This window comes from Pinus tabuliformis, chromosome 7, assembly GCF_031772625.1.
Source record: "Pinus tabuliformis cultivar Carrire ecotype Pingquan chromosome 7, CPIR1, whole genome shotgun sequence".
In the NCBI taxonomy this organism is placed as follows: Eukaryota; Viridiplantae; Streptophyta; class Pinopsida; order Pinales; family Pinaceae; genus Pinus; species Pinus tabuliformis.
This window is the reverse complement of record NC_142293.1, coordinates 1,265,198,557-1,265,225,064: the sequence shown is the minus strand read 5'-3', so window position 1 is coordinate 1,265,225,064 and position 26,508 is coordinate 1,265,198,557.

Genomic DNA, 26,508 nt, shown 5'->3' with positions numbered 1-26,508 from the left:
AACCTTGAAGTACGATATGAATTCGATTTGCACCTGCAACCCTGAACTTCAAACTTCGAATTCTCTTCTCAGTGTACTGTTTAAAGCTCTGATACCATGTAGAAAATCCGTGATAGGTTAACTCGATAATGCAATATAAATCAAAGAAGACTACTATAACCTACATCTACTATCAATTTGTGGAAGCTTAAAGATCGAGCTGAACAATATAACTATAAGAAGAAGAATCAATGGCACAATACACATGAAAATACTTTGGGGAAAGCCTCAGCTAAAAACCCCACACTATTGTATTATCATACATGGTAGAAATACATAGGAATTATACAAATCCTTAACTCTCACAGCTAGCCAGCTCTTAGTACAATCCTCACAGATGCTCACATGCAATCTTGGCTTCTCGCTAGCCTTCCTCTCTGCCCTCCAAGCTCATATTTCCTTGTGATGTTCCTTGTGGATGATTAGCCTATTACCAAGTGGAAAATCAGCCTTCAAAACTGCACAATTCTCAAGGATGAATCCTTGATTGCATGTATGAGTTTTCTCCATGAGAAAACACATGCAACGGATAGTACACTGTCCTTGAACATTAATCTCAACTGGGTCTTTCTCAGAATAAACATGCATGAGTTTCTGATGAGGGAATCTTCAGTTAACTGGAGTAGCACTAGTTCAATGCATTAATGCATCAACTGGCTATTAACTCACTATTAGTTCCTCAAACAGTTTGGAACTAATTTAACTGGACTTAACTCAGTAAACTGAGTTAACTAATTACAACTCAAATATAACTCAATCTTATCTGCTTAATTTAAGGGATAATCTTGCATGACTTCGGAAATACTTCTAACTTGAATTTCTCCAACTAATTAATTTAAAATAAATTAATTAATTATTTCCAAGTAGTTGTTAAGACTAAATTCGATTTTAATTCACAATTTAATTCAAGAACAAATTAAATTGGAATATTCTTGTTGCCATATTTCAACACAGCGGTCCCGCTCCACATATCCGCCAATCGCCAGCCGCCACGTCTAAGACCCTTTCAACCTCCATTAATCTCCTATCCATTTACCCACGCCATTACAGGAGTTAATGCCTCAAACAGACCGTTAATCCAACGGTTAAGGCCAGTTCACTACAGATATATATGAAATTTACCACTCTGATCACACTTTATTTACATCGCTTGTTCAATAGAATTCCCACCTCTTTGTGCTGTAATTATTTCCGCAACATTCCTATTGCCTATCATTCATCAATCGCCAAAGGTCTAAAACTCTGCATTTCCCGCAATTACTGGACGCACAATGATTTCCTACTGTTGCAGTGTTTGTTTCTCATTATGCAAACCACCATGGCACCTAAAACTGCCCCTGTGATCAATCCAATGCAAATTTACCACTCCGATCACACTTTCTTTACATCACTTGTTCAATAGAATTCTCGCCTCTTTGTGCTGTAATTCTTTCTGCAACATTCCTACTGCCTATCATTCATCAATCACCATAGGTTTTCCAATCTGCATTTCTGGCAATTACTGGATGCATAACGATTTCCTACTATTGCAGTCTTTGATTCTCATCCTGCAAACCACCATGGCACCTAAAACTGCCCCTGTGATCAATCCAATGCTCAATCCCCTTATTGATTTAGACCATACCCCACTTACAAAACGAGATTACAAAATCATTGAAACATAGTGCGAATTCGACTTGTTCAAGTTGCATTGTTGGTTTCAAGTTAATTTTCTTGACCAATCTGACGAGATATATCTCTGGTGCAATCCAGACTCCCTCTGTTTGTTGTTCCCCAATCTTACCATTTCCTAGAGTTCTTCCTAAGATTCCAAGCCTCTTACCTTGCAAGCAAGAGGGAAATTATCTCCCCAAATGGTGAAATTATATTCACCATCATAGCTGAAAACATTAATCAAATGCTGTAGTCCCCATTGTGGTTCCCTCTCCCCTTTCTCCATTGAGGCTCTTAGAGAAATCTGCCAGAAGTTAACTTTCCCCCAGAGAGGAGCCATCTTTGAAATCTTCCTCCCTGAATATTCCCAACTCCCTAAGAGAAATCCCCCATATACCTCTTCTATGTTCCCTCAAAGATCAAGACAACTTATTTCTGTTTTGTCTTCCCTTCTTGCTTACTACTCAGAAGAGTGGGTAGATGAGCCTATTCTAGGCTTTCTGTCCACCCTTTCTTCAGAAGAAGGACCATCAGTCACCTTTGACTATGGTCACTTCTTATGAAATGTAATTCATGGACAATTCCTTCAGCTTTTAACTGAAGGAATGTTTAGATATTCTTCAATTCTTATGTATATGGTTATGTTTTTCCAAACAGATAAGTTTCCATTCTCAATGCAGAAACTTGATCAACAAGGAGAGCCAGAGTCAGTCATTTTCTAGACTTCTTTAGTTAGAAAACAATCATAGGAATATAACTTCTCAGAGTTCATAGACCAATTTGTATATCCAGTCGCTTGTTTGTTAAGTGGCCAACAGGTTCCAAGGATTAGTGAAGAAATTCAGAAGGTTTTGCAGCTAAGTGAACAGGTCAAAATGGGGGATTGGTACCTTTACCAATCATTCACAGAGATTAGAGTGTATGATTCAGAGTTGTCACCATACAAACTTCCCAAATATTTATCCATGAGGATATTTGCCTTGGAATATATCAGGCAGACAATTCATTATGATAATATTCATTTTGTGGCAGCCAAGAAGAAATCCCAGTCCAGGATCAAGACACAGGTTAGACCCTTCATCTGCAACACTAGGGCAGCAGGAGAGGAAGTAGACCTGTACTTTCAAGGACAACTTCAAAGATTCCAATACCCAAAGAGAAAACAAAAAAGAGAGCAAGAGAGGATGATTCCCTAGTCACCAAAGTATCAGCTAAGGAATTTAAAATATATATTAAGTAGCTTAAATTTGGCTCTAGTTCTAAAATAGAATTTTCATCACTAGAGGACACACAAGGCACCATTTTGCTCTCAGGTTTGAAAACTTTCAAGCTGGACAATGGTACTACAGAATCTCCATCATCTTCCTCAGTTACAAAGGATATTCCGGCAACTGTCCCTTAGACACTTGAAACATCTACATATCAGAGACAGTTGGACATTTTTCAAAGATACAAATAAATCACACAGAGGAATGAGGCCATTCATGATAACATATCAGCTCAGTTTAGAAAGTAATCCTCCTCCATTTAGCACATGCTCATCTTAGCATATGATACAGAAAAAGGAAGGATGCATATGGAATTCTTGCAGACCTTGGTCTCCCAACCAAAGTCAGCAACATATTTCAAACATACCACTTTTGAATTTGAAGCAAAGTATGTCCATCCTTTAGATCAAATAGATATGCACCGGCATGCATGAGATATGGTGTATTCAACATTCACTCAGACTGTTATCACTGCCTCAAAATTACAGCTTACTCTAAATAATGTGCAGTCTCAACTCAAGTTGGAAAAAATCTCCTCACTTGCCAAAGATACTAGAATCAAATATTTGGAGGAAATGGTGGTCAAAGCCGGCCTTGATCCAGATAATTCCAAATCTACAGAAGAAATAATTAGAAAGAAGAATGCTGATATTGCAGCATTAAAGAAGCAATTGAAGCTGCCAACAATATAAGATCCCCAGGATAAGGAACTTGGGTAAACAATGTTGCAAAAGGAAGAGATGCTAAAGTTGCTAGTGGAGCAAGGTGCCCAAATTAAAACAATGGAAGCAGAAATGGACAAGCTAATAAAGGAAAAGGAAAATAATACACAACTTGCAATTGTTCCTCTTGTTGCAGTTCATATTGCATCTCTGCTATAGACAGGTGACCCTAAAACAACCACTACAACAGGAACATTATCCTCAACAGTGCTTCCCACATCATTTTGTGGATGATTTAGTGAAATTAGCTCAAGCTCTATGGAAAATATGACTATACAGGAAGAAGAGCTAAAGAAATTGAAATAGGAGATAAAAGTTTTGCAGGAGTAGAGTACAAGGTTTGGAAATGCCTACTTGACAAAAACACAAAAAACCCAGACCTTGTCCCAAAGAGTGCACAAAATGGAAGAAGACTATACCATGGGAAAAACATTGGCACAGGTGAAGGAAAATGTCTGGAAAATGATTAATGCAGACATGGAAATCTTTTTGCCTTCCATCCAAATTATTTTTAAACAGGAGGAACTTTTTGAGAGGTCAACTAAAGCTATTGAGCAGGTTAGAAAGCAACTAGGAGATAAACCAAACAAAGCTATTGAGCTTATTAAATTCCTAAATTCCAAGAACAATCAAGAACGTGAACAATTAGAGATTGAAGATAGAACTAAAACAATTTTGGAAGTTAGAAAGGTGCCGACTAAAAGGAAACTGATGAGATAGCTCGAAGAAAAGGGTCAAAACATGAATACAGGTATATAAAGATTCTTTGCCAAGCTGGAGCCTCTCTACAAGAAAAAACTACCAAACCTGTTAGTGATTAATGACAAGCTCAACACGTGGCCAGATTACAGTGCAAAATTATAAACAAGGCGATAGATAGCTCAAAATTTACAGCTGGAAGACTCAGCATGATAGGAAAGGAATTCCTGGAAGCACTATCATATTATCTTGACATCCAGTATGCAATTCCAAACTTATTCATCACCCGACCAACATTTGCCAGGTACACTGAAGTTGATGAAGTATAATGAAAATTAATGAAGATGAATATCCCAAGCGAACAACATTGAGATAAACTCTGCGAATTGCTAGAGTAAATGGTAAATTCAACAGCACAACTCAACGTTACAGCACATCCAATTTTTCAGTGCCAAACAACAAGTTGTTCCTTTATTTCAGTGCCACCACTTCAGACAGTTCAATTTTCCTCATTTTATTGTAATAAGTTAGCTTAATGTAGTCCTATGATTTTGTAGATACATCCTTGTCATACTGACATGATATTTTTTGTAATTTAGTTATAAATACTTCAATTGTTGAAGTAGTACAGGTTGGTTTTTGTACGAAGAAACACTATTGTATATCTTTTTCTGAAGCATCAACAGATTTTCCAAAGTAATACAGAAGCTCTTTCACAGGATTCATGTGTCAAATTGGTGGTGAAGTTCATCTATCTGTTTTATGTGTTTATACCTCTCTGTTTATAGCACATATTTGTTTTCTAATATGAATTATTCAATAGATAAATAAAGGGCAGAAATTGTTTAAATCTACACTCTGCACATGGCTACGAATAATTTCTATGTTTTCTTGTGATCTTTGACTATAGAATTAAGGTAACAATGCTCTATATTTTAAAGTGAGTCTTATTCTGTTCTTCTTCCCTATTTCATATACTTTAAAGAATCCAGTTGGTTTGGCTACCTTGCCTTGTGAGATCTATCTATAGATACTCTAGTTAATCTATATTTTACGTAACAAATTCCATAGCCCAATGGAAATCTAAGTTATCAACCAACCATTCAAATACAAATCAAACCCCAAACTTCATAACTAGCCTAATATTCAATCAAACAAAGTTATATATTATAGGGAGAGCCCTCTCTGATGCTGGCAAGGCTAGATCCCAGCTTCCAAAGGTTGTTTGTGGTTACCTTGGTGATTTTCTTCTGCAACCTTAGAAAATTACTAAGTTCTAACAGGGTAGATGGACATTATGTTGATGATATATTTGGTTTCCTTTTTCAAACAAGGATTGATTGTGGCAATAGGGTAAGCACCATGTGATCAGGCGCTTAGTATTTAGCTCAAAAATCAAAGTTCTTAGAATGGCTCAAAACTTGAATGACCACGTCCGTCTTGGGAAAACGATCCTAACGCAACTCGTTTCACTAAAAACTGAGTTCGTATGAGGAAGTTATTGAGTTTTGTTTGCTTTGCCAATCAGAAGAAATTTTGCAAAAAAAACAAATGCCCAGTCACTGCACAGTCAACAGTCGGTGCTACTGACGTCACAATTAACTAGCCAGGGTCAACGGACGGTCAACATCCAGTAAGGTTGCGACAAGTGTCGCGTTGTGGTTGGTTATCAGATTTGGTACGTGGCGTGTTTTCATAGGTTGAAGGGGTCCAATGAGGAGGGGACAAGTGGCAAGCTCATAGGCCGCCACATGTCCCTCCCCAGAGGACCGGGCTTGTTGTAATGGAACAAAATTTTATGGAGGCATCGGGGTTCGACCCCGTGACCTCCTATCCGCGATGAAGATTCTCTACCATCTCCGCTACACATTGGTTCTTAACATGTATAGTGCACAATGCATATTTGAAATATATTAAATTTTGGGTTGGCAGTTGCGAGGGCTAGCCTGTAGGTCAACCCTCCCCATGTGAACGCAAAAACAGTCATATCAAACGGTTAACATTTGACGGCTCCACAGACCTTAACCCTCACAGTACCGGATACATGTGAACGCTCCGACTTCAAAGGGTTGCGATTTATTCAAATGGTGGACAACGCATTAAACCATGACCATTAACATTAAATCCACCATGTGTCCGCTCCTCCAATCTGTCGGGGTTATAGTTAGCCATAACTGCGCAGGTTTAGCGCTAATCACAGATTAGAGATTAATTAAACCAATTTAACATTTATTAAACTTTTAGTTTAATTTTGCGGAGCCACCTAATTCGGAAAAAACTCCAGTTTAGTGGAGTTAATTGGATTTCCTCCAGTTTTGGAGGAGGATTTCTAGGGAAAAACTGTTTGGAGCATAATTGGAGCAAATTTCGACCAAATTGAGCTCAAGAAAAGGTGTTCCTATCTAATTTGGATATTTTGAACACATTGGAACATGTTTTAGGAGTAGTAGATCTTTGTAAACATCATTTTTTCCATATTGAGCTAAGACAAGGGCCCAAGCCATGGAAGTTGGACCAAAGAGATGTAGCCCAGAAGGGGTGAACTCCTTCATCAAAACACCATGTTAAGTGTTGAAATTGATGGTTTGCTGTACTTTGAATTGCTGTTGTTCAGAACTTGTTTTTGATGCAATTTTGTTCATGTCTTTCACTTAAAACCTGATAAAATTTACGTGTTTCCAATCACAAACACCATAAGAAAACCACGCATAGGAAGCAATGGAAAAGCATTTGTTTATAAATCTATAATTGAAATTAGCACAACAAAACTAACATTCAATAACAAATCAAGTTAGTATCAGAGCAAAGGTTTTTTTGCTTGATTGCTTGAGTTTTGTGCAAGTAGGGTTTTAATGGTTGCAAAATTGTGATGCTTACAATGTTAAAGTTGCAGAGAGGAGAAGGGAAACTGTTGGTTGCAACTCCTAAGGTAATTCCCAGAAAAAGGAGAGCCACAAGGCCACAATCTCCACCCAAAGTTCCAATTCCAGCTGCACTTGAAACACCTCAAGTTTTTCCTTCAATTGAGATTGAAGAGGTACAAGAAATACCAGAAACTGAGCCTAAATCCATAACCATCATGTCAGGAGCAAGAGAGACTGAAGGTATTTCAGAAGAGGAAGCATTCAATAAAGATTTCTATGACTTCACTGATATGGTTAGAGTCCTCTATGAAGAGAGGAACACTAGAATGGTTGGAGAGAGTTCTAAGCCTCCACATGGAGAAGGAAGCTCAGGAGATAAAAAAGATGATAAGAAGGATTCAAAGGGTAATGGAGGAAAGCCTCCTCCATCTCCACCATATTCATATTCCTCGTCATCTTCATCATCCTCAACATCTGAAACATAAACATCCTCCACTTCCACCACCAAAACTGTCCTTAGTCATTCCCAAACCCCAAAAGGAAAAACTCCCTTACTCAAATTGGACATTAAGTTTGAACTTCCCATGTATAATGGTGGGGTGAATGCAGAAAAGTTAGACAATTGGATTCGACAATTGGAGGTAAATTGCAGAATTTAGAACCTTCAAGAAGATGACATAGAGATCCAGTTGGCTTCATTGAGGCTAGAAGGAGCAGCATTAGTCTGGTGGGAAGAATATACTCAAGAGGAAATGTGAATTCATGGTAAGATATCCATTTCTTGGGTTGAATTTGTTTATGCAATTAAAAGATAGTTTTACCATTTAGCCTATATGCAAAAAGCCATTATGAGTTGGAAGAATTTTAGGCAGCTCAAAGGCCAAACAATCCAAGACTATACCCAGGAGTTTAGAAAGAGGGCTTTATTGTTAGGAGTAAATTTGAATTCCCAAGATACACTGTTGAAATATATTGGGAGTTTACATTCCTATTTGAAACATATTATCCTTATGTTCAATCCAAGAAATTTGGATGAGGTATGTGTGCAATCCACGCACCTTGAAGCAAGGGGAAAGAACATTCAGGAAGAGGGTAGTAAGAAGAAGCCATTCAAGGGTAAGGAGAAAGAGAAGGGAGGAAAATGGAAGGGAAAGAAGAATGCAAGTGTGAAGAAAGAAGGGGAGAAAACCATATGCCAACATTGTTCCAAAGCTGGGCATGATGAAGCCCATTGTTGGAAATTACATCCCAAACTAAGGCCTAAGAAACAAAACAATAAGGGAAAACAAAAGATGACCACTACCACACAACATGACCTTGGATCAGATTCTGGTGATGAGACCAAGATTTCAGCCATGGTCACAAAAGGAAAAGAAGTTGTTGCAAGCACTAGTTCCTCACACAGTCAAAACAACACTCCAAATGAAGAATCAAGAATAGAGTTGTTTCATGTAAGGGTAATTTCAAATCATACAAAGATTGATGCATTATTTGATAGTGGGTCACAATCAAACTTAATTTTAGAAGACTTGGTCAAAAAGCTCAACCTTGAAACTGTACCTCATCATAAGCCATATCCATTGGGTTGGATAGTCAATAATGCAAATTTACAGGTTACAAGGAAGTTCTTATTCAAGTTCTCCATTACTGAAAAGTTCATTGATGAAGTTGAGTTAGATGTAGTTCCACTTGACATCTCAGGAATCATTTTGGGTAGTCCTTATTTGTATGATAGGAAAGCAGTATTTTATCGCCATGAAAACAAATACTTATTGCTCAAGAATGGGGTGGAGTACATTGTGAGAGCCCATCGCAAAAAGCTGAACATTTCTTTGGTTAATGCAAGGCAGATGAAGAGACTAGTAAATGCAAGTAAAAAAATTGTGCTTCTCATGATCAAGAAAAAGAATGATATTGATTATGAATCTTTTGAAGGTTGTGATGACAAATTGAAATCTGATTTGTTTGATGTGGTAAGCAAGCATGGCGAGATGTTTCAGGAACCAAAGGGGTTACCTCCTAAGAGGGGAATTCGGCATGAGATACAGCTGTAGCAGGATGTTGCACTTCCAAACATTGGCATGTATCGCATGTCAATTATGGAGAGCATGGAAATCAAGAAGAAAATTCAAGAATTGCTGAACAAAGGTATCATATGCCCATCTACTTCGCCATGTGGTTTTCCCATTGTCTTGGTGCCAAAGAAGGACGGGACTAGGCGCATGTGTGTGGATTTCCATGCACTGAAAAAAATCACGATAAAGAATCATTATCCACTCCCAGGAATTGATGATTTGCTTGATCAATTGAGGTAGTTAGACTTACGAAGTGGTTATCATCAAGTTAGAATAGCTGAAGAGGACATTTGGAAAACCGCATTTAAAACTAAAGAAGGATTGTTTGAGTGGCTTGTTATGCCTTTCAGTCTAACAAATGCTCCAGATATTTTCATGAGAGTTATGAATGATGTATTGAGACCATTTCTAGATGACTTTGTCATTGTGTACTTAGACGATATACTCATATTCAACAAATCCAGAGATGAACAAGTCATGCATGTAAACAAAGTACTTGATGTCTTGACAAAAGAACATTTGTTTTTAAAGATGTCGAAGTGTGAATTTGGCAAGACTTCTTTAGTGTATTTGGAACACATTGTTGGAGGAGGTGAGCTGAAGATAGACCCCTCTAAACTTGAGGTCATTCTGAATTGGCCTAAGCCCAATACAGTTACAGAAGTAAGAATATTTTTAGGGGCAACACAATATTGGAGGAAATTTATTGCTAATATTTCTTCCATTGAAACTCCATTACATGATTGATTAGTGCCAATAAAGTCTTCCATTGGGGAGATCTAAAACAAAAAGCATTTGATGCTTTGAAGCAAAATATCAGTTCAACACCAGTATTGGCTCTTCCGAATCTTAAACAACGATTTGAGATTCAAACAGATGCTAGTGATTACGCCACGGGAGCAGTTCTTATGCAGCATGGTAAGCCCATTTCATTTCATTATGAAATTTTTAATGGAGTTGTAACTAACTATCCCACTTATGACAAAGAACTTTACACATTGGTACAAAGTGTAAAAAAATGGAAACAATACTTGATGGGGAAGGAGACCATTATCCATACCGACCATCAACCATTGCAGTACTTACAGTCATAGTTAAAGTTATAGCAATCACGACACTTTAGATGGATGGGTTTTCTACAACAGTTTCATTTGGTTATCAAGTACAAAAAGGGAATCTATAGTAAGGTAGCTGATATGCTTTCAAGGCCTATTGTAAATTCATCTGTTATACTCAAGAATAATTCTGTTTTGCAAGAAAGTTACATTGAGAAATATGCATATGATAATGACTTTCGAGATGTGCATGCAAGCTTGAGTCAAGGAAACCAAATTGAAGAGTTGGATTATCATGTACATAACAGTTTGTTGTATCACTTGGGCAAGTTATGTATTCCACATGGAGAAAGAAATAGTATCATAAGGGAGGCGCACACTTCATTGATTGTTGGACACTTTGGTGTAGGCAAGACAATAGCGTATCTTCAAAGGTATTGTTATTGGCCACACATGTTTGATAATGTATCTCGTTTCATTAGAGGATGTTCTTTGTGTGCAACAAGTAATCCTAGTAATAGGAAAGTAGGATTGTACACTCCACTTCCGTACCTTCACATCCATGGGAGAGTATCTCAATGGATTTTGTAGGAGGTCTTCCATTCTCAAGAAAAGGTCATGACAACTTGTATGTAGTTGAAGACAGGTTCAACAAAATGTGTATACTAACACCATGTAAAAAAGCAAATTACAGTTGAACAAACAACTCATCTTTTATTCCAAAACATTTGGGTTCATTTTGGTCTTCCTACTTCCATTGTAAGTGATCGATATTCTCAATTTTTTGGGAATTTTTGGTCAAATTTGTGGGACATGATGGACACAAAGTTGAAGAAGAGTACAACCTTTCATCTTCAAATAGATGGACAAATAGAGGTGGTCAACAAAACATTGATTCATCTTCTTAGAGGATATTGCAGCAAACATTCCAAGTTGTGGGATGAACAGTTGCATTACATAAAAAATGCATACAACATGGCAAAGCATTCTTCCATAAACACATTGCCATTTGAGACATGTTTTGGGTACTTGCCAAGATCGCCATTGGACTTCATCTTTGAGAAAGATGTTGCCATCGATGGTCACAGTGACATCGATAAGGCAAGGAAGTTCATAGAGCAAATTTAGTTGATACATCACATAGTGCAGGAAAAATTGGAAAAGAGTCAAAGAAGCTACAAGGCAAGGCATGACACACACAACATTGATCACAAATTTTAAGTTGGAGACGAAGTTTGGTTATATATTAGCAAAGAGAGACTTCAAGGGGAAGGTAAAAAGCTTAAGCCAATCCGTTATGGTCCTTTTAAAATTTGGAAAATATTGGTAACAATGCATTTAAGCTTGATTTGCCTCCTTATATGAAAATATACTCTGTTTTTAATGTTGAGAATTTGAGATTGTTTGAGCCTCATGTTCAGCTGCCATCAATAGACGATTTTTCGCTAGAATATCTTGATGAAATTCAAGAGGATCTCATACTTGATAGAAGAACCGGGACTTCAAAGTGAGGGAATGTTGAATACCTTAGAGTGGGACTCAAGGGACAAAATCCTTATAAAGCCAAATGGTTGCAGATCGAGAAGGTGAGGGAGTTGTACCCTCACCTACTGAACAATTGATAATATCTTTTGGGGTCCAAAAGGCTTCTATTGGGGAGGAATGATCATGCGCTTAGTATTTAGCTCAAAAATAAAAGTTCTCGAATGGCTTGAAACTTGAATGACCGCGTCCGTCTCGGCAAAAAGATCCTAACGCAACTTGTTTCACTGAAAACCGAGTTCGTATGAGGAAATTATTGAGTTCTATCCACTTTGCCAAACATAAGAAATTTTGCAAAAAAAAATGCACAGTCAGCAGTCCATACTGTTGATGTCATAAGTGACTAGGCAAGGTCAATGGACGGTCAACATCCAGTAAGGTCGTGACAAGTGCTGCATTATGGTTGGTTATCAGATTTGGTACGTAGCGTGTTTTCATAGGTTGAAGGTGGTCCAATGAGGAGGGGACAAGTGGCAAGCTCGGAGGCCGCCATGTGTCCCTCCCCAGAGGACCGAGCTCAGCGCAATGGATTTTTTTTTTTATGGAGGCACCGGGGTTCGACCCCGTGACTAAGGCTCTCTACCGTCTTCACTACACATTGGTTCTTAACATGTATAGCCCTCCCCATGTGAATGCGCCAATGGTCATATCAAACGGTTAACATCCGATGACTCCACAAACCTTAACCCTCATGGTACCGCATACATGTGAACACTCCAACATAAAAGGGTTGCGGTTTTTCCAAACGGTGGACAATGCATTAAACCATGACCGTTAACATTAAATCCACCATGTGTTTGCTCCTCCAATCTGCCGGGTTTATGGTTAGCCATAACTGCATAGGTTTAGCGCTAATCACAGATTAGTGATTAATTAAATCAGTTTAACATTTGTGAGATATTTTTCGGCAAAAATCACATGGAATACCATTTTTCGACGCGTTTCGAACCAACTAGTGTGGTTCATCGTCGGGACGATGAACCACACTAGTTGGTTCGAAACGCGTCGACAAATGGTATTCCATGTGATTTTCGCCGAAAAATCTCTCACAAACTTGATATGGATCACAGAAGCCTGAACAGTTTAACATTTATTAGACTTTCACTTTAATTCAATGGTTTTTATGGCGGAAACTCTAGTTTAGTGGAGTTAACTGGAGTTCCTCTAGTTTTGGAGGAGGATTTATAGGGAAACACTCTTTGGAGCATAACTGGAGCAAATTTCGACCAAATTGAGCTTAGGAAAAGGTGTTCCTAGCTAATTTGGACATTCTGAACACATTGGAATAGATTTCAGGAGCAATAGAGATTTTTAAACAAATTTTTTTTCCATATTGAGCTAATACAGAGGCCTAAGCCATGGAAGTTGGACCAAGGAGATGTAGCCTGGGAGGGGTGAACTCCTTCATTAAAACATTATGTGTATTCAAATTGACGGTTTCTTGTACTTTGAATTGCTGTTGTTCAACACTTGTTTTTGATGCAATTTTTTTCATGTCTTTCACTTAAAACTCGATAAAATTTACCTGTTTCCAATCACAAACACCATAAGAAAACCATGCACAGGAAGCAATGGACAAACATTTGTTTATAAACATGTAATTGAAATTAGCATAGAAAAACTAATATTCAATAATAGATCACCATGTTTGATGAAAAATTGAAGGTTGAAGCTGCCATTGTAGCAGTAAGATATGAAGCAGTTGGAACTGTTCATGAAGCATTATGTGATCTAGCAGCACCTGATGATCAAGAAGAGGATAAAGTGATTGATGGGTTTTTTTATGAGAATATCCACTAACAACATAACATTGGAAGATAGCCTAGTAGGCACAGTTGAGTCTTGTTTGAGTTATGTTGAGTCATACCATCATAATTAAGGGGGAGTGTTGGAAATTGTAATTACTCCCATGTGCATCTGATGCATGAAGTGAGCAGCTGAGTTGAGTTGACTTAAGTCAAGTCCAATATTAGAAGTTCAAGTTCATTCTATATTTGGAAAGGTTAAATTTAATGAGTATTTGCGTGTTGAAGTTAACATTAGTTGAGTCGTGATGTAAACAATACAAATACCGCATATTGGGTTTCTTAGAAATTAATTAATAGAACAATGAAATACATAAAATATCGTGGAAACACAAATACAAAAACAAATAAAACAAGAGAGACAAAAATATACGTGGTTCACCCAATTTGGGCTACGTCCATGGAGAAACAACCAATCCTTCCTCTTATATTATCCAACAAAATGAAGAGATACAACCTACAACAGATCCATTGTAATTTCCTCTTCTCTCTCACACAACCTCCTCTCTTTCTTGCTCAGAATAATCATACACAACCGCAATGTAATTCCCTCATATAGACAGAGGATATCCTTCTAGGGAAAAAAAACCTAAAGTAACATAAATTCTAATGTCAGATCATCTGCCTAATGAATGACCTAGATTGAATACGAAATTGCAATATTTTACAAGGTAAATTTTCATCTATTTTTAACTGTGGGGGCACTGCCCCCGAACCCTCGCTGGGGGGGGCTCATAAGAGTCATTGTCACCTCCCCCTTGGACCCCCCTGATGGCAATTAAATGGGTGACATTTCTTCCTCGTTAGGAATAGGGATCCAACGCGACTTAAACGAAAACCTTTGAACAATAGGAAGATAATTAGGCTCCACACCCAACAATATCCCACTTGGACACTGATTATAACAACTGCACCGTTGCTTCACTTGCTGGATGATGCTTCCACTTTGGACCTGATTGTTTCTCATGTTTATCATCATACTTGAAGACCAATTGAAACTAAACAGAATCTGAGTTTCTCCCTGGTTATAACTTTTTTAACATATTTGCGGGATTTTGGCTAGTGTGTATCTTTTCCTGCTTCAATTTTCCATTTTCCAACACTAACCGTATGAAATGGTACTGGATTTGTATATGTTTAGCCTTGGAATGAAATGCTGAGTTCTTTGTAAGATGAATGACACTCTGGATGTCACTGTATAACCTTCCCATCTCTTTCATCTTGCCCAACTCATCCATAAACGTTTGTAACCAAATCATTTCTTTACTAGCCTCTGTAGTAACAACATACTCTGCTTTCATTTTTTAAAGTGAAACAATGTTTTGCAACTTTGAAACCAAACTGACAATTGTTCCACCTACAATAAATACATACCCTGTGGCGCTCCTCTTGTTATTTCTATCACCTGCCATATCTACATCAACATATCCATCAATGTTTGAACCACCAAAGCATAATTCTTGATTTGTGGTACCTCTCAAATACTTGAGAATCCACTTCACTGCCATCCAATGCTATTTTCTTGGATTGTTCATATGCCTGCTTATAACTCCCATTGCATGTGCAATATTAGGCATTGTGTAGACCATTGCACACATTAAGCTTCAAATTGTTGATGCATATGGAACTTTACAAATATAATCCATCTCTTCCTGGGTCTTTTGACACATCTCCTTAGTTTGAGATGGTTATTCAAAGGTGTACTAACTGGTTTTGCATTCTGAATATTAAATCTTTCCAACGCCTTTTCTATCTACTCACTCCGAGACAATGTTGATTTGTGATTTTTCATGTCTCTAGTTATTCTCATACCAAGGATTTGTTTTGCAACACCCAAATCCTTCATTGCAAATGATTTTTTGAATTTTCTTTTGAGCACATTTATTTCCTGCATGTTAGACCCTGCAACAAGCTTGTCATCTACATACAATAGCAATATAATATAGCTGCCATAATTTTTATTTTTAAGATAAACACAATGGTTAGAGTGACATCTAGTATAACCTTGTTTAGACATAAACCTGCCAAATTTTAGATACCATTGCCTTGTAGCCTATTTTAAGCCATACAAGCTCTTCTTCAATTCACACACTAATTTCTCCTTTCCTTTGACCTCATACCCTTGTGGTTATTGCATATATATTTCTTCCTCCAAATCCCATGGAGAAATTTTGTTTTTACATCTAACTGCTCAAGATAAAAATCTTCTACTGCCACTAGACTTAAAATAGTTATGATTGAATTCATTTTAACAACAAGAGAACAAATTTCATCAAAGTCTATACCTTTATTTTGTGCGAACCCATTCACCACAAGTATAGCCTTATACCTTTGTTTTCCTCCATCTTCTTCCTTCAACATGTAAACCCATTTATTTTGCAATGTTGTTTTACCCGCAGGAAACTTGACTAAGTCCCAAGTCTGGTTATGCATTAAGGATTCTATCTCTTCTTCCATGGCTTGTTCCCACTTCTTCCTGGTTCTTATCTGCATTGCTTCTTCATATATTTCCGGTTCACCAAAATAAGTCAATAATACATAATATAATGAAGGAGAGTATCATTCAAGGGGTCTACTTGTCCTAGTAGATATTAGAACACCACTTTCAGGTGTTTGAGGTGCATGTTGTTGTTGTTGTCATGGTTGCTGATCTCATCAAGCACTGCATATTCATTGTTTTCCTTTTCATGTTTATTTTCTAGCATTTTACTTATATACAACCTTTTCATTGAATATGACATCACTGCTCCTCATGATTATGTGATTTTCATAATCATATAAGCAATAACCACAATCATTAACACCGTATCCAAGTACATTTCTTTGATTTTTCCTCAAGCTTTGTTATATTTTATTTATTAATGTGGACAAAGGCTTCACAACCGAAAGTCTTTAAAAATGAGTAGTTTACCTTTTTACCTATCCATGCCTCCTCTGGAATACCACCATCGAAGGAACTCGAAGGCCCTCTATTTATTAGATAAACAACAGTATCTATAACATCTTCCAAAAATTGTAAGGTCAATCCTACATGCAACCTCATGCACCTTGTGTAGGTTTTAACCCTGCACAAAAAGTACCTGCAGACAAATTCTAAAAATAGAAAATAAACAATGGCGAGAAACACATAACAAATACACAGATATTCTCCCTTGGATCCCATAACCGGGACTACCAAATTGATTTTTTCATTAGTGTTCCTTTCAATGTTACAATATATATATATATATATATATATATATGTATGTATGTTGAAGCATTCATAAACCCCAATCCATTAACCTTGGATTAAAACATAACCGTAGTTCCCTTGAATGGATCTACAAAATACCATGGGCATAAAATCATCATGCCCAAAACCATGTGCGAAACCCATGCACAAAACCATAGGTAGGTTTGCTCACCTAATATAGGGTCCAATTATTTTTTCCCCAGGGTGTTGCCCCAGACCTCGTACAAGGGGGCTACTTCCCCACAAAAACCCCCCGACAGGGGGTGTTGCGCCTCCCTTGCGACCCCCCTGTTGCACCCGGTGCGACAAATAGGGGGGGCTATCGCCCCCCTGTGACCCCCCCGCGGGTGTGACTAGTCATGGAAAGAATATAACACAAACCCAACATTCTCCCACTTGTTATTTCCTTTTCCACATATGGTTTCACAGGAGAGCTTAGTCATAGGTCTAGCCCAACAAAGCCCATTGTTTCTCTACCCCAAGAAAACTTCTTAGTGCTCACATAATTCGTTAATGTATCTGCAACATTATTCAAAGTGTCCACCTTTACCAACAATACCTTTTTGTCCTCAACCATATCCCTAACAAAGTGATACTGAACATCAATTTTCTTTGTCTTTGAATGATAAGTTGGGTTCTTTGCCAAGAAAACTGCACTTTGGTTATCACAGTCTATCCTTATAGCTCACTGTACCAACCCCATACTTGAACATAATCTCTACAACCAAACTGCTTCATTGCTTGCATGAGTGGTTGCCATGTATTCTTCCCCTTGTAGTCGAAAGTTCCACTACAGTCTGTCTCTTGCTCATCCAACTGACTTCACCTCCAAAGAGGTTAAACACATACCCACTTGCAGATCTTCTTTGATCTAGATATCCATCCCAGGCTGCATCAACAAAGCCACGAATGTCAAAAAATCTCTCCAATCTTCTTATTCCTTGGTAGCACAGAACATAACCACTAGTGCCACGCAAATACCTGAAAACCTGCTTCACTGTTGTCCAGTGCTTCATCCCTGATTTTGACATAAACCTGCTCAATGTTGACTCTCCATTTTTGGTCTTTTTCCACATACATTTTCCATATATCCATCATCCTTTTCTATCATATCACGGTCATTTTCCCATATTTTCACCTCTTATTGCACTTTAAGGTAAAAATAGTTATGTCTTTTAAATTTTAGAAATATTAGTAAAAATTTGGTATTAAAAATTATTTTGACTATAACCGAATTTCTCATAATGACTCCTTTGAAGTCATATCTGCAGGACACCTGGATGGAAACCAAAGCTATATTCAAGAAGCTTGGGAACCAAGGATTGACAGAATCCTATTGGCGTAGTCCAATTGAGTAAGAGCATGCTTTGTCAACTCTGGTCAAACTTGACCAGTCACCCAAAAATCCATAACTAAAAGGGTCAGTTTTGTGATTTAGTGGGATTTTGCCATATTTTGTGCAACCAAAAGGATGAGTTCGACCTGAGTAGATGGATTGGGACTCTTATAGGATGTTATAGATATTTTAGCTAACTTTGTTATACTTTTGGCCTATTTAAGCACAACATTCAACACTCATGAACATGTATTATGATTATTGAGACTACTTTACTTCTGAAGATAATTTGAGGAGCTTGTTTTCCATTTTCTTGTTGTTCTTGTTATGGAATGTGATTTCTGATCTACAGTAGCTGAAAGTTTCAAGTGTACCAAGCAAGGGTGGAGGGCCCCCATTCTGAGCTAAGTACACTGCAGTGTAATTTTATGCATAATTGTGAATATTTTAGATAATTGTTTTCTTTGCAGTTCTTGTGAATATTTTCTAAATAGGTTCATTACATGCCATGTTCATTTATGTTTTTGAAAGATTTCATTTCAGTAATTAGTTTAAGAAAGGAAGGTGTTGACGGTGCTGGACCTGCCAACATTTAGGGGATCACCCCGGTATGAAGTCCCAACTACCTCACACTATTTGGCGTGGGAGTCCCATCCGATATGATGGCCCAGTTGCCATTATCTTAAAGATTTGCCTCAACTCTTGCTGGTCAACGTAGGAGAGTGGGCTGCTTTGTCTTCGAGAAGTGAGGTTCGTGTGCCTGGTGATTGTAAGTGTTACTTGTGTCAATGGTTATTTCACTGTAGAGGGAGAGGGTGAGAGTGAGTCCCAAGTCGGTTGGGAGTAAGTCCCAATTATGCTAGGAACAGACAACACAACAGGACATGCACAACTTCTGGAGGAACAGTCCACACGGATGTGGCAATCACAACACACAAGGGAAGATAACACGCACAACACTCAACGGATGAGTTCGCACGAGTGCAATGGTTGTTACAACAAGTTTTATGTGAAAGGCCTGTCTTATGTCCGGGAAGGTAGCCACCACGGGCGAGACAACGTTAACAACATATACAACACATCTTCATTAATAGATTATGTATGAGAACGAATGAAATAGTTCAATTGTGAAACACAGGTTAAAGCAATATGCATCACAAGTGTTTAAGATTAGTCTTACAACAATTACAATACATGTGTGAAAACATGTTGGCCTGTTAGCAGGCTTCTGAATTAAGCGAAAGTTCCAAGACACATCGTTACACTAAACATCACTGACCCTGTGAGGGGGGCGTTGGAGCCACTACTTACTCCTCAAAGAAAAGATTACAGACTCTCTTGGCTATGTGGGAGGAGCTGAGGAGAAAATTCCTTTGCATGTACAAATGAGGGGGTATTTATAGCCAAGGGTGAAATTTACCCTTGTGGTTTTTCGACTACCCTCATGACTGTTTTACTTCCAGGACTCTTCGACTTTACATGACTCTTTGTACAACAAGTGGGTCTCTTGGACTTCCACATTACATTACATTGATAGACAGTATGGCCCATAGTATAGATGTGGACAACATGACTCATGACATGACCCAACATGACAGTGTTGGTACATTCGTGTTGCTGTTGGTGTGCATGTTGAGCTGTAGTGCTGTTGGGTGATGGATGTCCTCATGGTGTGTCACAGCTTCACCTTCGCATGGCAAAATGCGCAGAGCCTTCGATGGTCGTTGGTTCGCTTGATGTTGCTTTTGTACATTGCTCCTTGTCTGTATGTTGGAAGGATGGGTAGGTTCGTTTGTTCGTGAAAGGTGCATGTTCGTTTGTTCTTCCATCCATGAGCACATCTTTCATGTTTTCTCGTCTATCCGTCTGCGAACACATATTTGCATGATCATCCGTTCGCAATCACATAGCTTTACATGCATCGTTTGTTCGTCCGTTACTGAACCTATCCTTCTGCATGTGCTCACTTCGTTCATCCCATTCGTCGTCGTACCATGTTTGTTTGTGTACTTGTTCCTGTAGTCACTCATGACGAGACGAAATCAAATCCAAAAACCTCCTATTCTACCATGATATATGATAATCTCGGATGTGGTGACTGAGAGAGGAAACAAGGTTGCGAGGTGGGATGGAGGCTCCAGGCACTACTGATGAAAACTGCACAGTTTTTGAGGGAACATTTCGAGATGCAGGAAGGCTGGGCAGGAAAAATCTGCGGAGTTTCCGAAACGAGTGGGTAGCGGGGCTTGGCAGTGAAAACTGCGCAATTTTTTGGAGGAACAGGCCGAGCTGCAGGGAGGCTTGGCAGACAAAAATTACGTAATTTTTTAAGGAACGGGCTAGTTACTTGGCAGCCAAAACTGCATAATTCCTGGAGGGAACTGGTAGTTGGGTCACCTGAAAAAGAAATTGTACAATCCCTGAGGGGAACTGGTAGTCTGCTACTAGAGCTTGGCAGCAAAAACTAGGCAATTCCTGGAGGGAACTGGCAGTCTGTTGCCGGGATATGCTAGTGGGAAAAGTTGCGCTGAGGATGGTGCTGGCCTACTAATCGCCTCTGCGCAGTTTCTGAGCTTAGCAGACTACTGGGCAACAGGGAGATTGCTCATGAAAACTGTGCAATTTTTTGGGTGAGGAGTCGGTTGACTGTTAAGAGGGCTAGTTGGAAAAATTGCACAATTTTTTGAGGGAGATAGGGACGGGCACTTGGTGTCTGTCCGGCCCGTCTGCACAATTTTCTTAGTCAGCAGAGCGGGCAAGGTTTGTAGCCTCTGTGCAATTTTTGAGGGGAGTGAGTCCCGGGGTGGCTGCGTGTCAAACTCTCTAGTTGACCAACATGAAGATGGACTCATTTGCTTGTGGGCAATGAAACTTGAAATGACTTGCTTGGTGCTTCTACCTTGTTTTGGGTGACAATCGATCAATTCGATGGCAGGGTGATGGCCAGGCTATCAAAGGGGAGTCTGGTCGTCAGAACTTCAACAAAAAATTACTAAGTCTATGAACGAGTGAAAGATGCATATGTGATCCTGCAATAGACACTTACATGACTCAATGACTCGATGACTCAAACCATCCAAACACACATGTTCAACATGACTGACCAACGGTACAAGCGACGAGTGCAACACTTGTGATTGATCGTTGGTTGACCGCGATGACACTTGCGTGATAGTGAATGTGACTTCGTGTGTGAGTGCGATAGATGTTTTCATAGAAAACACAACAAGTACACACGAAGCGAAGAGTTTGAGCATAACCAAAACATGGTTGCAAGCATGAATTTGACATCAACCTGCAAGACTTGGTGAAATGAACAAGCAAGGCGAATGTGAAGACTCCGACGAGCTCACGGAGTGAACCCGAGTGTGTGCAGTTATCAAGTGAAACTCTCAAGGGAGGCTTCGAAATTGGGTGCATGCCAAAATTTTGGAGGGTGGTTGTAGCTACTACAACACTTGGCGACACACTGGTAGAATTCCAACTTCTCTGTTTTGGTTCATTGATAGCACAGGGCCTTGGTCTTTCGGGGAGTATTGAATCACTGTGCGGGTTACTTCGGCCTCCTCGTTTACCCCATGGACATACATGGTTCACCTTTTTCCAACTCAGTCAAACATAATCAAAAGTTCAGCTTGATCTTAATGTTTTGAATTCGGGAAGGGTAGTTTAGCTCACGAGTTGAAGATTTTCAGAGTATAAGTTTTCATCTCTAGTGTTTCTCCACTGCCAGCAGGCCTGGACAGTACCCCGACAGAGTCACACAGGAACACACGCATTGCTCCACTGCTAGCGAGCCTGGTCAATACCTCGGTGGAGTTGCATGCTTCATCTCTCTGCGCAGGAAGCCTTTCTCTTCTTTTGCCTTTGTGCATAGGCACTTATTTATTTTTTGGGTAGAAGAGGGATCCTGACTTATTGAGAGCATAGGAGGTTGTTCCTTCAGAGAAGCATGTAAGACCTCTGACATAGGTTTTCTCATTTAGATTTTCCCCTTCTCCATTTCTACTAGTTGGATGAGCTTTAACACACAGAGCAGAAGGTTGAGTATAGGCATGGGGCTTCCCAGTGTGGACACATGTTCATGGTTGGACCAAAAATTCCCTTGCAGACGGTTCATATTTTCCGTCAAGACTGCATCGGTCGAAGGTTATAACCAAACAAGGAGAAGGCGAACACAAGATTGACCAAGTGCGGCAGTGTCACAAGTATCTTCATATTTCAGCCACATACTCTATTCAAAAGCCAGAACGTAGTAGTTGGCAACACTTATTTCTGGAAACAAAATTAGTAATATATCAAGCAAACAAAACAAACGTAAACAAAAATAGTAAGCAGAACAACAAAGTGAAAACAAATATAGTAAGCAAAGCAAACAAGATGAAAATAACAAGCAGTAAGCAGACTATGTACATGGCACGAGGAGCGACTGACCTACTGGAAGTAGTGCTTGAGATCTTTGCCATTGACATGAAGGTTGTCAACCCTCCTATCAAGTGATTGCAGGCGGCGTGTGTGTGTGCCAAGTTTCTCATGGACCAATATAAGTTTACCGGGTTCTGCTACCAGAACCTGGTGGTATTCCAAAAGACCTTTAAGTGAAGACGACACCACTGCTTTAGATACTACATGCAACATAGGCTCAGATGATGGCACGATATTCATTTTTATTCCGGGAGCAATTCAAGTTCCTAAAATAAATACATAAGTGGATTTCTTCAGATTTCTTACGTGTGAAACTTAAATTAGAAACCCAAGTACAATGACGAACTTTGTAAGTATTCCAATCATCCAAAATATTAGTCAATTTTTCATGTATAAGGAGTTCAAACGACATATGTGTTTTACCTGGCCTTTGTTGCAATGGCTTGGCTCCTCCTACCTGGAGTCCCATGTTGGATTACTCATGTGTAGTGTCTACTCAAGTCATCATCTACCCATGTGGACACATCCTAGTACTGTTTGATCAGGCGGTCAAAGACTTGTTGATGCTGCAGCGTGTAGTTTGTACTGAGATTGACTATCTGCAGATCGTGATTGGTTCCCAGGTTGCTCTGTTCATTCGTAGTGGTGGACCTGTGGGTTCTGCTGTTTCTTGGCCCTTGACAGAAGTTTTGCAAATCATAGAGCTTGTTGAGGGAAATCACACCCTTAGGGGTGGGGTTGCCTTTCTTGCCCTTAGATGCAGTTTTTAGGGGCTGCTCGTGCTTACCTTCATCAGTTGTTATGTCCTTAAAATCATCAACACTGTTCGTGGGGTGTAGTATCACTTTGAGTGCGACCACGTTGAGGCTTCATACTCAACAACGTTGTTTGTGCACTCGAACTTCAAGCAGCTTGAAATCATGTATTTTATGTTATTTTGGGCAACTGGGATATACCCAGTCCTTGAGCCATCAAGTGTCTTTGATTCATCAAAATCCATGGCCCACAACTTGTCTGTACACGGACCGTTTGACATGCTAGTACTGCTGCTACTACTGTTGCTACTGCTACTATTGGTACAATGCACTGTACATGTTTCATTACCATCAGTTGGGCAAGGAAGGAGTCCCAACTACGTGTCTAGTGGGGTTGGAGCTGGCCGTGTAGGATAACACCCCAATGTTGTTTCTAGGAGGCAATTGCAAAACATGAGTTTTGCGAAGGCCAACGGTTCATTCTCATCGTTAAGGGGGGTAACATTGTGCTTCATATACCTCTCGAACAATACCCAGATTTGGTTGCATTTGCCCTTGTACGGAAGCCACATGTGGGACCAGTATGTAGAAAAATATCCGTCCAGCTTGCTGGACCAGTCTCTACTGAGTAGTAGACCATATGCTTTTGGTATGTCCACAACAACTATGTTGATGCATTGGTGGACTCGACTGTCATGAGATAGTCGGATGATCACGTCTCGTAGTTCACCAATGGCTGGTACTGATGTTCGATCAAGTTGGATGATTCACGCGGATGTCTCACTCCATTGTGCATTGATCTTCTTCGCGATGGAGAGTGGAATGATGTTGGTGGCTGCACCAGAATCATCCAAGAAGTTGTGAACATTGTAGTTAAATATTTCAAAGGATAGCAGGAATGGAGGGCAACCTGAGTTTGTTTCTTCCATTCAGAGCGTGTTGAGCATAGTGGAAAGTGATCCGGGTGGTGTGCTTGCTCCCTTGCTGATAGAGGCTGCACTGTTCGTTGTTGTCTGTCCCAATGCTCACAATAGAATGTATCGCTGAATCTACATCTTAGCTAACTCGAACAAACTGATGCGTGCCCAATTTTTCTTCATGTCATCAACAATGTTGTAATCTAGAGGTGGTAAACTCACTGAGGTGTCCGGTGGAGTGTTTTGCAGCTTGATGCTCATGGATGTACTCTTGTCCGCTGTTGTCTTCTCGGACTTGTTTTGTGTTTTCTTCTTTGGGGCAGCCGGTGGATCGACCTTCCTCATTAGTAACCTCATCTTCTGTTGTGCTTCCCAAAGTGTAAGGGGAGCCCCTTTACTCCTGATATTATATTGGCTATTTTGCTTTTGGGGCTACTTCTCTGTGTTCATGTTCGACATTGCTTGCGAACACTAATATGCGTTCACCACATGCCCAAAACTTGATGGTTCGTCAGGTGCAATCTCTTTGTCATCATCAGTGTCTTCTGGCTGCTCCTGCATACTATTTCCCGCATCGAGTGTATGACTGCATACAGAGCTTACGACTTGCTTCCATTTCGAAAAAGAGTTCTCAGGGTGATGTTATTCATGGAATGAACAGAACTTGGGATTTGCGCACTGTTCGACCTAGAACACAAATTTCTGTGCAATTTTTGGAGCAAACTGGTTGCTCCCTGATGAGCTGCTTACCTACCTCTGCCTAGGCGGATGGCTGCTTGCAGATGTGTCCATTTTCCATTGTTTGAGCTCAGACACTTTCGTAGTCAAGTTCTTGATGAGGCGATTAAGGGTTTCAATATCAGTTGCTTCCTTGTCTCTACCCTTTCTCGCCATTGCTTGGGACTTCCTGCTCACCTCTTTGGATTCCTTTTCTGGTTCTTCATCCTTGATGACTCCAATTGTGTGCAGGTCTTTTTCAACAGCAATAGCCTCTTCACAACTTTCCAAAAGTGTTGGTTTCGTAGCCCGCTTGATGAATTGCATAATGCTGGTCGGCAGTGAGGACGTGTAGTAATCAATAGTGATGGAGTCATGATGTTTAGTGTCAGCTGCAAACTTGTTCAATATGCGTGTAAACATATGATTGAAGTCCTTTAATTTTTCTTTTCCCTCCATCTTGAGGCCTCCCAATTCTTTGAGTAGCATGGCTGGGGTCTTGTCATCAGCAAAATTTTCAAGGAACATGCATTTGAATGCACCCAGTCCTGTATATAGTTTGGTGGAAGGCTGTGATACCATGTGGCTGCACGACCATCCAAGGTACATGGAAACAATCTACATGCTACGTCGTCATACCGTACCTCAAGGGTCTGCAGCTGTAGGTAGAAGTTGTCCAAGTGATCTTCTTCCTTCACCGTGCTGTTAGGGTTAAACTTGATGTTCATTCTCTCCACTCGCTTCGACATCTTGTGCAGAACAGCCGGGAGAGCCAATGGTCCCTGAGTCATCCATTCCAGATTTGGGTCAGCCATCTCTTCTTCTTTGTCCTCTTCCTCTCTTTCAAAATCTGACGATTCCGGCTCTAATTCCATTGGTTCATCTCCGCCTCTGTCTCCTCCGCTACCTTCCCCTCTGCCTCTTATACCAGAGTTTGATCCCAAGATCAAAAGAGTGCCTTGTTCGCCTTACCGGAAGACCGAAGGTTCCTCTCCATCTTCAATAGCTTCTGCTAGACCTTCGAGTGTGGTAAGGACTGCTTCTTCCATTGATGATACAACAACTCCGGTAGGAGTGGATTTTGGCTTCCTTGATGCATATGGAAGATGTTGTATGCCTAGGATCAGTTCGACTACTTTCGCGAATTGGCAAGTGATGGAACAGACAGAGTGAAGGTGATGATACAGAATCTCATGTTTAGTCCTGGGAGGTGAGGAGTAACCAAATGCAGAGTTGTGCGTAGGTGAGAGGGAGTGTGATTTATTGCCTTGACCATATGGTTGATGAATGAGTGTGAGAGGACGTTCAACCATATACAACTGGTGGCCCTCCTTTTAGCGCCAGAAATGTTGACGGTGCTAGACCCGCCAACATTCAGGGAATCACCCCGGTATGAAGTCCCGA